This window comes from Tamandua tetradactyla, chromosome 7, assembly GCF_023851605.1.
Source record: "Tamandua tetradactyla isolate mTamTet1 chromosome 7, mTamTet1.pri, whole genome shotgun sequence".
In the NCBI taxonomy this organism is placed as follows: Eukaryota; Metazoa; Chordata; class Mammalia; order Pilosa; family Myrmecophagidae; genus Tamandua; species Tamandua tetradactyla.
The window spans coordinates 111,319,550-111,332,010 of record NC_135333.1 but is presented as its reverse complement, the minus strand read 5'-3'; the positions used below and the strand labels follow the sequence as shown (position 1 = coordinate 111,332,010).

The 12,461-nt window shown below is 36.3% G+C and overlaps 1 long non-coding RNA gene across 2 annotated transcripts in view; it reads right to left on the bottom strand.

Annotated features, from left to right (window-relative positions):
• LOC143691812 (uncharacterized) overlaps positions 1-12,461 on the bottom strand; it is a 90,977-nt gene that overhangs the window by 68,393 nt on the left and 10,123 nt on the right. For both annotated transcript variants that reach the window (XR_013179697.1, XR_013179698.1), the window contains exon 3: positions 11,674-11,766. This is a non-coding gene — a long non-coding RNA (uncharacterized LOC143691812). The remainder of the gene's footprint in view (positions 1-11,673; positions 11,767-12,461) is intronic.

Here is a 12,461-nt window from a genome sequence, read left to right as displayed (position 1 = left end):
AGCATTATTCACAATCACGAAAAGATGGAAACAAACCAAATGCCCATCAACAGAAGAGTGGATTAACAAAATGTGGTATATACATATGGTGGAATATTATGCAGCAGTAAGATGAAATGATGTCCTGAAGCACATGACAAGATGGATGAGCCTTGAGGACATAATGCTGAGTGAAATAGCCAGGTACAAAAGGATAGATACTGTATAATTCCACTTTTATGGCTATGGTAAAGGTAAAATCAGAGGCTTATAATATAGAATATAGGGGACTCAGAGATACATAGAAGCTAGAGATGGGTGAACGGTTAGCTAATGAGGTTGAACTCCACTGTAAGGGAATAGATAGAAGTGAAAGTGGTTCTCTAGTGGGTCTGTAAGTAATATTGCCACATTGAGGATGAACAAGATAAGTCTAGGGTACAGGGGGGAAAACTGCTATACCATGCTACGCGCTATGTTAAAAGGAAAGCATCAATACTACCACAGCAAAGCAGAGGTAAATAATGGGGGGAGGGACAAGAGTTAAGAGGAGGTTTAGATTGCTTGTTTGGCAAGGGTGTGTTTATCGGTTTTCTTTCTCTTGGGAACAATGAAATTATCTAAAATTGAGAGTGTTGATGGACTGTGGACTTTGGGCACTATACATGATCCTTGATGAATGCAGGTGGCTGAAGGATGCACTGAGAAGTAGATTGGCGAACGATGGTATATACTTATGAACAAATGTGCTGCTACAAAAAAAGGAACAAAGCCATGAGGCATGCAACGATGTAAATGAACATGTGGGACATTTGGTGAGAGACAAAATAAGCCAGAAACAAAAGAACAAGAATGGTATGGGCACCTTTAGAAAATGCTTACAAGAAAGCAAGGGCCTAGATTGTAAGCTTTTATAGCAGACGTATTTAGTCCGGAGTGGTAATATATTATTTGTGGATTTCAAGAAGCTGTTTTATAGATAGATAGATAGATAGATAGATAGATAGATAGATAGATAGATAGATAGATATAGATAGATAGATATATATATCTGCATATTTAGAGAAAAGAACAAAGCTGATCAGGTTGAGGTTAAAGTAATTCAGAACACAGGGGTAAGGAAGACATTGTCTATTATTTTAGAATCACACACACTCTTTGAGACCAAAGGAAGAAAGACTTATTTGGTCTGGAACCAAAATTTTTTGTAACTCAACCTATCTGTATAGCTCATTTGAACAACTGAAACATAGGGGGCTCAGAATAAGAAATAGGTCCTTTAATCCTGTATAGACTAATATAATGCCTGCATACATCCTAGAGTATATTAAGCATATAATCAAAAAAGTATTAGCAAAGTCCCTTGAGGGATGGGAGAAAAAATATGGAACTATTAAACTTTACCAACAGGGAACCCCCTGATACTGTGTCAAACTGTAGGGACACCCAAAACAATAGGCCACGCCCTTGGTCTTGAGGCTTACTCTTGTAAAGCTTATGTAGGTAATGGAGAAGCTTAGCTTACCTATAGATATGCCTATACTTCTGGAGGACCCCTTTTGTTGCTCAGATGTGCCCTCTCTCTCTTTAAGCCCAACTCTGCAAGTGAAATCATTGCCCTCCCTCCTACGTGGGACATGACATCCAGGTGTGAAAGTCTCCCTGGTGGCATGGGAGATGACTCTAAGGGATGAATCTGGCCCTGGTACCGTGGGATCAACAATTTCATCCTGACCAAAATGGGGAAAAGAGGTGTAACTAATAAAGTATTTGTGCTGGTTTGAAATGATGTATGTCCCCTAGAAAAACCATGTTTTAATCACAATCCCATATCATAAAGGCAGAATAATCCCTATTCAATACTGTATGTTTGAAACTGTAATCAGATCATCTCCCTGGAGATGTGATTTAATCATGAGTGGCTGTTAAACTGGATTAGGTGATGACATATCTCCACCGATTTGGGTGGGTCTTGCTAAGTTTCTGGAGTCCTATAAAAGAGGAAACATTTTGGAGAATGAAAGAGATTCAGAGAGAGCAGAGCAGAATGACATAGTCATGAAAAGCAGAGTCCACGAGCCAGCAACTTTTGGAGATGAAGAAGGGAAATGCCTTCCGGGGAGCTTCATGAAACAGGAAGCCAGGAGAAGAAGCTAGGAGATGATGCCATGTTCACCATGTGTCTTTCCAGATTAGAGAGAAACTCTGAACTTCATCGGCCTTCCTGAATCAAGGTATCTTTCCCTGGATGCCTTAGATTGGACATTTCTATAGACTTGTTTAATTGGGACATCTTCTCAGCCTTAGAACTTTAAACTAGCAACTTATTAAATTCCCTTTTTAAAAGCCATCCCGTTTCTGGTGTATTGCATTCCAGCAGCTAGCAAACTATAACAGTATTCGTGGCAGAGAGAGTTCAAATAGAGTCGAAAGCTACTCTGGAGGTTGCTGTTATGCAAGCTTCAGTTAGACATTGCTACCTATCATAACTTGCCAAACCCCAAACAGGACCATTCCAGCCAATCCTAAAGAACACCTAGGGCAATATATAAGATTCCACAAGGGTTCCATGCACTAGTGTAACTTTCTAGAAACCTTCAACCTCTGGATGGGTCCCTGGACCAGATAAATCCTGACACCTGGAGGGCCCAGCCTCTCCAGAACATCAGATTGTTCCATTTTCCTATCCCATATTAGTGGCAGACCCTTCCAATATGAAAAAGTTAGAATGGCCATAGCCCAAACACCTCTAGAGAGAGGGATAGAAAGATCAAAGGTGATGGTGGAGTTATACAGAGAAGATAGGATTTAACAAATGAGTATGAATGCTGAATCATTAAATTGATATCTCTTTTGGTCTACAATATCTTAAAGCAGCTAGAAGTAAGAACCTAGAATAGTGGAATTGTAACCCATGTCAAACTCTGAAGTATATTCTACAACTAATTGTAGTGCTGTGCTTTGAAATTTATTGCTTTTTGTATGTATGCTATTTTTCACAAAAAAAGAAAGAAAAGAGGTTGATTGTGGTGATAAATATTTATGCCTTCTAGCCTCCTATAATTCTGGAGCAGCTAGAAGGAAAAATCTGAGAGGATTATATGGTAGCCTATGACAAACTCTGGGATCTGTTCTGTAACTACTTGTTGAAGAGTGCTTTGAAAACTTGCATTTTTATTTCTTTGCTTTGTATATATGTTATACTATACAATAAAAAAGTTAAAAGAAAGAATTATACTCCATGATCAAGTAGAATTTATCCCAGGGTGGTTCAACAAAAGAAAATCAGGTAATGCAATGAACCACACATCAACAGAATGAAGGGGAAAAGACGCCAGATTGTCTCAACTGATACGAAAAGCCATTTGACAAAATCTAGCATCCTTTCTTGATAAAAACACTTTGAAAGATAGAAATAGAAGAAAGCTTCTTCAACAAGATTAAGGGCATATATGAAAAACCCACAGTCACATCATACTCAATGGTGAAAGACTGAAAGCTTTCCCTCTAAGATTTAGAACAAGAAAAGGATTCCCGTCATCACTGTTATTCAATTTGCACTGGAAGTTCTAGCCAGAGCTACTGGGCAAGAGAAAGAAATAAAAAGAATCCTAATTAGAAAGGAAGAAGTAAAACTCTCACTATTTGCAGACAACAGGATTCTGTATATAGAAAGTCCCCAAAAACTTTAACAAAGCTATTGGAGCTAATACATTTATTCTGCAAAGGGGGCGGGGGGCACAAGATCAACACATAAAACTCAGTAGTGTTTCTAACTACTAGTAATATGCGATTTGAGGGGGAAATCAAGAAAAAAAATCCATTTACAATAGCAACCAAAAGAATAAATTTAATCATAGACGTAAAAGATGTATACACAGAAAACTACAATACTTTGTAAAGTTTCAATTCCCAGTGCCTGCCCATGCCAAAAAAAAAAAAAAAAAGAGCCTAAATGTATGGAAGGACATTCCATGCACATGGACTGGAATACTAAATATTGTCAAGATGTCAATTCTACCCTAAATGAATTACATATTCAACACAGTCCCAATCAAAATCCCAACAGTCAATTTGCAGAAATGATAAAGTCAAGCATCAAATATATTTTGAAGGGGAAGGGCCCCAAATAGCCAAAACCATCTTCGAAAAGAAGAACGAAGTTGGAGGACTAACACTTCCTGACTTGAAAACATCACAAAGGTACAGTGGTCAAAACGCATGATACTTGTGATGGTTAGATTCTGGTGTCAACTTGGCCAACTGATTATGCCCAGTTGTCTAGTCAGGCAAGCACTGGCCTGATCATTGCTGCAAGGATATTTTGTGGCTGGTTTATAAACCTGAAGGCTGGTGTATTAAGTCATCAGTCAGTTGATTGCATCTATGGTTGATTACATCTGCGATCAACTAAGCCGATTACATCTCTGATCAACTAAGCCATGTTCCCCACAACAAGAAAATCCAATCAGTTGAAGGCTTTTAAGGAATAAGAGAGGCTCTTTCACTGGTTCTTCAGCCAACGAACCTCTTCTGTGGAGTTCATCCAGACCTTTCATTGGAACTGCCAGCTTCACAGCCAGCCCTACAGATTTTGAACTCTTCCATTCTCACAGTTGCATGAGACAACTTTATAAATCTCATATTTACAGATCTCTCCTGTTGGTTCTGTTTCTCTAGAGAACCCTGACTAAAACACAGTACTGGTAAAGGATAGACACACAGAAAAATGGAATTGAATTGTGGGTTCAGAAATAGACCCTCACATTATGGCCAATTGCTTTCTGCCAAGTCCACTTAATGGGGAAAGAATAGTTTCTTCAACAGGTAATTCTGGGAAAACTGGATATCCATATGCAAAAGAATGAAGGAGGATCACTATCTCACACCATGTGCAAAGATTAACTCAAAATAGATCTAAGACCTAAATATAAGAGCAGGACTATAAAACTCCTAGAACAAAATGTAGGGAAGCATCATTTGTTTGGCAATCATTTCTTAGATTTTTACCTCCAAAGCACAAGTAACAAATAAAAAAAATAGATAAATGGAAACTCCTTAAAATTTAAAACTTTTGGGCATCAAAGGACTTTATCATGAAAGTGAAAAGACAGTCTACTCAATGGGAGGAAATATTTGGAAACCACATATCTGATAAGGGTTTAATATCCAGAATATATAAAAAAAATCTTACAACTCAACAATAAAAAGACAAAAACCCAATTTAAAAATGGGCAAAGACTTGAACAGACATTTTTCCAAGGAGGATATACAAATGGCTAAAAGCACATGAAAGATGCTCAACACCATTAGCTATTAGGGAAATGCAAATCAAAACTACAATGAGATACCATTTCACACCCACTAGAATGGTTATTATTCAAAAACCAGAAAATTACAAGTGTTGGAGAGGATGTACAGAAAGAGGAATACTCATTTATTGCTGGTGGGGATTTAAAATAGTGCACCATTGTGGAAGCAGTTTGGCAGTTCCTCAGAAAGCTAAGTATAGAATTACTGTAAGACCCAGCAATCCCACTACTAGATATAGACCCAAAATAATTGAAAGCAGGACTTAAACTGATATTTTCATACCAATATTCATAGTAGCATTATTCACAATTGCCACAGGATGAAAGCAATCCAAGTATTTGTCAATCAATGAATGGATAATTAAAATGTGATATATACATACAATGGACTATTACTCAGCATTAAAAAGGAATGACATTCTGATTCATGTGACTACATGGATGAATCTTGAAAACATGTTGAGTGAAATAAGCCAGACACAAAAGGACAAATATTGTATGATCTCACTGATATGAAATAATCGGAATAAGCAAACTCATAGAGTTAGAATCTTGAATATAGGTGACCAGGGTCTGGGTTGGGGGTAGGAAATGAGGAGTTAATGCTAAAATTGTGTGGAATTTCTATTTGGATTGATTGTAAAGTTTTGGAAATGGATGGTGGTAATAATAGCAACACATTGTGAGTGTAATTAACAGTACTGAATTCTATAGTGTTTGTGGCTAAAAGTGGAAATTTTCAATTGTATATATGTTACTAGAATTAAAATTAAAAGAAAAAACATAGGATTTCACAGCACAATGAACCCTATTGTCAGTGATGGACTATAGCTAACAGTACGATTATAAAAATGTTCTTTCATGAATTATAATAAATGCACCACACTAATGGATGTTAGTAATAGGGTGGTATATGGAAAAATACACCTTAATGTGAATATGAATTATAGCTAAGGTGCAATTATAATATTCTTTCATCAATTCTAACAAAGTTACCACATTAATGCAAAGTGTTAATAATAGAAGGTATATATGGGAACTCTGTATTTTCTGCATGATTTTTTCTATAAACCTACAATTTCTCTAATAAAAAATTTTTTAAATTTAAATGATGCAGATAATAGCATAGAAATGACAGTGCTCATAGCATAGAAATCCCAACAGGTGAGGAAAAAGTAAACGGAGGGAAAACAATGCATGAAAAACATTTGAAAGCTTTCAAAGAAAAATTGATATTGAAAGGGCTTATGGGGTGATAAATAGGGGTGATATGGAAAAATGAATACTCTGTAATATTTTAATGAAATTAAGAGTTCTACAAACAAAACTTTCTATGAGGAAGAACAGCTCACCCACAAAAGAAATGAATCAGAATGATACCAGATTTCTCAAGAGGAACGTTAGAGCCAGGAAGAAAATAAAGCATCTCATCAAAGTAAGAAAAGAAAACTTTGACATGAATTTTATATTCAGCTAAGCTATTATTTAAATGTGAGTGCACCATAAATATATTCTCAGGTCTGCAAGGTCTCAATTGGATCATCACATAGCGACCTTCCTTATAAATATTCTTGGAGGAAGCAATCTATCAGACAGAAAAAAATTTAGGAAATCCTATAAAATATAAGTGAGTGAGAAAATAACTTTTTAAAGTTTATTGCTGTCTAAAAAAAGCAATCCAGATTTAACAACATCGGGGCAAGGTGCAATGTCTAGTAGGAGGTGAACATGCATAAAAGTATTTGTCTTACTAAGGGAGAAGATACAGATAGGTACTGATAAGTTTCATAAGTTGCCTGGGAAAAATAAATACAAGTATGGATCTTAACAAGTTAGTGGTAAACAGTAGGAGAACAAACATGAAATGCATGCCTTTCAAAGCCATAGGAAAAAAGTTTATTTATCCAAGGCAATGAGAAATAAGTTGTTTCAGTTTGCTAAAGCTGCCAGAATACAACATAGCAAAAATTGGTTGGCTTTTACAATAAGGACTTATTATCTTACAATGTACAGTTCTTAGGCCATGAAAATGTCCAACTCAAGGTATCAACTAGGTAATACCTGGGCTCTGAAGGCAGGCTGCTGGCATCCAGGGTACCACCATCCATGGAAAGGCACATGGCTGACGTCTGCTGGTCTTTTGCTCCAGGGTTTCATTGCTTTCAGCTTCTGGTTCCAGCGTCCTTCTCTCTGAGCTTCTGTGAGTCCTCTCCTAGCTTCTCCAGTGATTTTCTCTATGAGCTTCTCTTAATTTTATCTCTCTGTTTCTGTATGTATATTTTACTGGGTTCCATAAAGGAACCCAGTAAAAAGATTAAGATCCATCTTGAATGGGATGATTCACTTCTCAATTGAAATAACCTAACCAAAAGTTCCCACCTACAACAGGTCTGCAACCACAGGAATGGATTAAACAAATATGGCCTTACTATTAAATTTCCCCACCTGCAAAACCCCTGATACTCTCTCAAACACTAGGGACTCCCAAGATAAAAGGCCAAGACCCTGCTCTTGAGGCTGTCTCTTATGAAACTTATTTCTATAATGGAGAAACTAAGCCTAATTATAATTATGCTGAGGAGTTACTTCCAGAAAACCTCTTTTGTTGCTCAGATGTTGCCTCTCTCTCTTTAAGCTCAACTCTGCAAGGATAATCACCACCCTCCCCACTATGTGGGACATGACCTCCAGGGGTGTGAGTCTCCCTGAAAATATGGGATATCACTCCCAGGGATGAGCCTAGCCCTGGAACTATGGGATCGACAATGCCTTCCTGACCAAAAGGGGGAGAAGAAATATAACAGAATAAGGTGTCAGTGGCTATAGAGAGTTCAAATAGGGTTGAGAGCTATTCTGGAGGCTACTTATGCAAGCTTCAGCTAAATATTGCTAATTACCATGTTTTGCCAACCCCCTCCCAATATCATTCCTGTTAATCCTAAAGAACAACCAGGGCTCTATCTGAGATTCTACAAAAGTCGCATACACTAAGTTTACTTTTCAGAAACCTAAAACCTTCTGATGGTCAAAATAATTCCTGAAACCCTGAAGTGCCAGTATCTCCAAGAACATCAACCAGTTTCACCCCCTTATCTCATATTGTCAACACCGCTTTTCAACATGAAAAAAGTTAGAATAGGCATAATCCAAATATCTCTAACAATTGGGAGAAGGATCAAAGGAGAAGGAGGAGTTATAACAGAGCAGTTAGGATTTAACAAACATAACTAGTGAATCATTATTTTTTTAGTTTCCAGTGTCTTGGAGCAGCTAGAAGGAAAACCTGAAATTGTGGAACTGTAATCCATACCAAACTTTGAAATCTGTTCTATAACAGGGATATCTGTCATAGAACAGAGTTGAACAGCCATTGTTAAAATGTCTGTGAAATCTACTGCCTTTTAGTATTTATGTTATATTACACAATACAAAAAAAAGACCATGACCTTTTCTGGGGCACATAACAGCTTCAAATTGCCTCAGATGCAAAGGGAAAAAAATGAAAGAAAATATAAACTAAGATGGAAGAAAAATTTATAGTATAGAAGTAATTTAATATATTAAATTTACCAGAGAAAAAAAATAAAAGTATCAGACTGAATTTTTTAAAAAAAGGTCTAGCAACTTATTTTCTACAAGAGATACATTTAAAAGAAAGAATAGGACAAGTTAGAACAAAGGAATGGAAACAGACAAATATGAACCAAAAGAAAGCCAAGCAGCCATTTAATATCAGAGAAAACAGAATTTAAGGCAAAAATCATCAGGGGCAAATGAGAATAATAGATCAAGAATATGTAATCATGGATAATAGATCAAGAATACACAATCATTAATATAGATGTTTATAACAACATGATCTCCGATATATAAAGCAATAACTGACCCCTTGATCTCCCACGATAATGCTGCCTCACCTGTAGCCTCTTAAGTGATGCTTAGTTTAACTCCCATGTGTTTAACACCTTATCCTCAGGCTCACTCCTCAATGCTGCTTCCTGATCATTATCCCCTAACTCCCTAATAATACCCAACTTTAAATTTTATGTCATTAGCCTATATATCACCCACTACTCCTTTCTGTTGCAGTTATCTACCTCCTCCTCGCTCACTGTCTCTCTCTATTCAGCACTTTTGTCATAATCCCTAGAAATTTCAATATTCATGTATATGATCCTCCCAGTGTTTTGTTTTCTTCTCCTTTAGTGAATTAGTCCTTAGCCATTAGTCATACTCTTGGCCTTCTCACTGCAGCAAAACTGCAACCCTTCCATAATATCAGTTTCAAATTTCTCATTCTCCAAACATCATCACTTTTTCAGCTCTCCCTCTATTAGCCCAACTCCAACAATCCTTTGATCTCCACAGGGATCTCTACATCATTGATTATTACTGTCCCTCATCCCTTCAGGTCTTCACATCCTTTACTATCCAGCTTAAATTTCATATTACGTAATTACCATCAGTCCCTTGCATATACACTCAACTCCAACTCATTTGTTCCTGTCTTGCTTTGTAGTACTACTTCACTGAGCACCGCCCAGCTTAAATCCATTTCTTTTTGCCTACTCCATATCTGCACCCGGCAGTTGAATGTGGCTTCAAGAAAACATCCAAACTTGCTGACTGGTGTAATTTTAAATAATCATTAACCTCAAGTGGCCCCTTAATGCTGCCTGCAAAACATACTACAGTTCCCTAATCCATCCACTCTGACATTCCTGGTTAATAATTTTTTATCTTCTTCTATCTCCGCAAATCTCTAAGATCTCTCCCATTTTCATTCCTGGCTAACGACTTAGCTTCTTATTTCACTGAGAAAGCTGAAGCAATCATTATAAAACTCTACATGCTTTCACTACCACATCTCCTTACCTATCTGCATCTATACCTATCTATTCTACTGTCTCTCTTGTTACCTATAGATGAACCGACTCCTATGGAATGCCAGCCCCTCCACTTGTATACTAGGTCCCACCTCCTTTCATCTATTCAAGGACAGTGCTTCAGTAATTCTCCCCTTTCTCTGTATCATCATTTCCCCCCTCAATTAACATATTATTTTTCAAAACTTTCAAAAAAACACAAACAACTCTCTTGGCCCCTCTTCCTCTGCCAGCTACTATCCCATTTCTCTCCTTTCCTTTACAACAAAACTCTTTGATAAAGCTATGTAAACTCACTGTCTCCAACTTCTTTACTCTCCTGAATTTGCTCTAATCAGCTCTTTGTTCCTACTCTACCATCAGACCTGCTCCTAGTAAGATCACCAACAACCTCCACATTGTTATATCCAATGGTCAATTTTTAATCTTTATCTTATTTGACCTATTAGCAACATTGGAAACTGCAGATCACTCTCCTTTGAAAGACTTTTCTTCACATGGCTTCCAAAATATCACACTCTCCTAGTTTACCTCCTATGTTTCTGGCCTCTTCTTTGCTGATCCCTTCTCATCCCCCTGAACTCAAAATGTTGCATTTGGTCAGGGTTTAGACCTTGGATCTTTCCTCTCTCCTGTCCACACTCCTTTGATGGTCTCACCCAGTCTCATGGCTTTAAATACCATATATGTGCTGATGACTTCAAATTTCTGTCTCCAGCCTTGATTTTGCCTCTAAACTTTGCCCCTAATTCCAATCCCATATATTCAGCCATCTACTTGATATCTCCACTTGGCTGAGCTCCTGATAGTCTGCACCAAGCCTACTGCTTAGCTTTCTCCCTAAGAATACCTTGTGCCTTGAGTTCTAACTTGAATTAGTCTCATATGAACAAGCTACTGGTTTGTGGGGTTGGGTTTTTTATTTGGTTTTGTTTTGGTCTTTCTGTTCACATTAGTCTGAAATATCTATTTATATGCCTTTACTTTCAACTTGTCTATATCCTTTCATGTCACATATGTCTGTTATAGATAATATATTCCTGGACCTTAACTTTTAAATCCAGTCCAAAAAAATCCAGCCTGAGTTTCTGCCTTCCTATTGGTGGATTTCACTAATTTACATTTATTGTAATTTCAGTTATATTAAGTTTTTTTGCCATCTTATTTATAAACATTTCATATCTGCACCCAGCAGCTGAATGTGGCTTCAGGAAAACATTCAAACTTGCTTTGAATGTTTTGATTAAGCAGGATAAATCTCTAAGAAGACTGATTAAAAAAAAAAAAGAAGATGCAGGTAATCAAATTACATAATAATATCAGGGGATAGCTACACAGACAATAGAGATAGAATATCATGATCAATTATAGGCTAATAAACTTAACAACAGATAATTTTAAGGATTTTATTAAAACGCCAAAATTGGCAGAAGACATATAAACTATTAACAGATGAAATACCTATAAATAAACAGAATGGTAATTAAAGGTCTTACCCTCAGGTAAAAGCTTTAGACTTCTATGGTTTTACAGTGATTTTTGCCAAATCTTCAAATAACAGATAATCTTCTTACCAATTAAATTTTTCCCTAAAATAGGAAAAGAAGAAAAGCTGCTTAACTCTTTATTCCAAAATCAGATAAAGACAGAACAAAAAACACGTTACTGATAAACGTAGATGAAAATAAATATTACTCAACTGAATTAAACAGTCAAGCAGATTTTATTTCAGTAACAATGTAACTTACCGTATCAATGGATCAAAGGAGAAAAATCACAACTTTCCCAAGAATTGTACGATAAAACCTTTGATAAAATTAAATGCTTATTTATGGTTTTTAATTTATTCAGAAAAACAGATATATTATTTTTCTATACTAGCAATAATGAACCAGAAACAGCATACTACCATTCACAATAGTACAAAAGATTATAAAATATTTAGCCACTTATCCAACAAATGTGGTACAATACCTTTAACTTGAACATTTTCAAGTTCTATTAAAGGATATTAAAGAAGCTCTGAAAAAATTAAACTATGTTCTTGGATAAGACAGTTTGAGTAAAGTTGTCAATTCTTCCCAAATTAATCTATAAGTTCAAATCAATCCTATTTTAAAATGTTAGCTGGAATTTTTTAAGAAATGATAAATTCATTCTAAGATGTATAGGGATTAGTAAAAACTCATGAAAAGATGAGTAAATTTTTTTTTTTGGTATGCTGTATGGTGGGATCATATTTCATTATTTTTCCATCTAAGTTTCCCATTATTGCAGCACCATT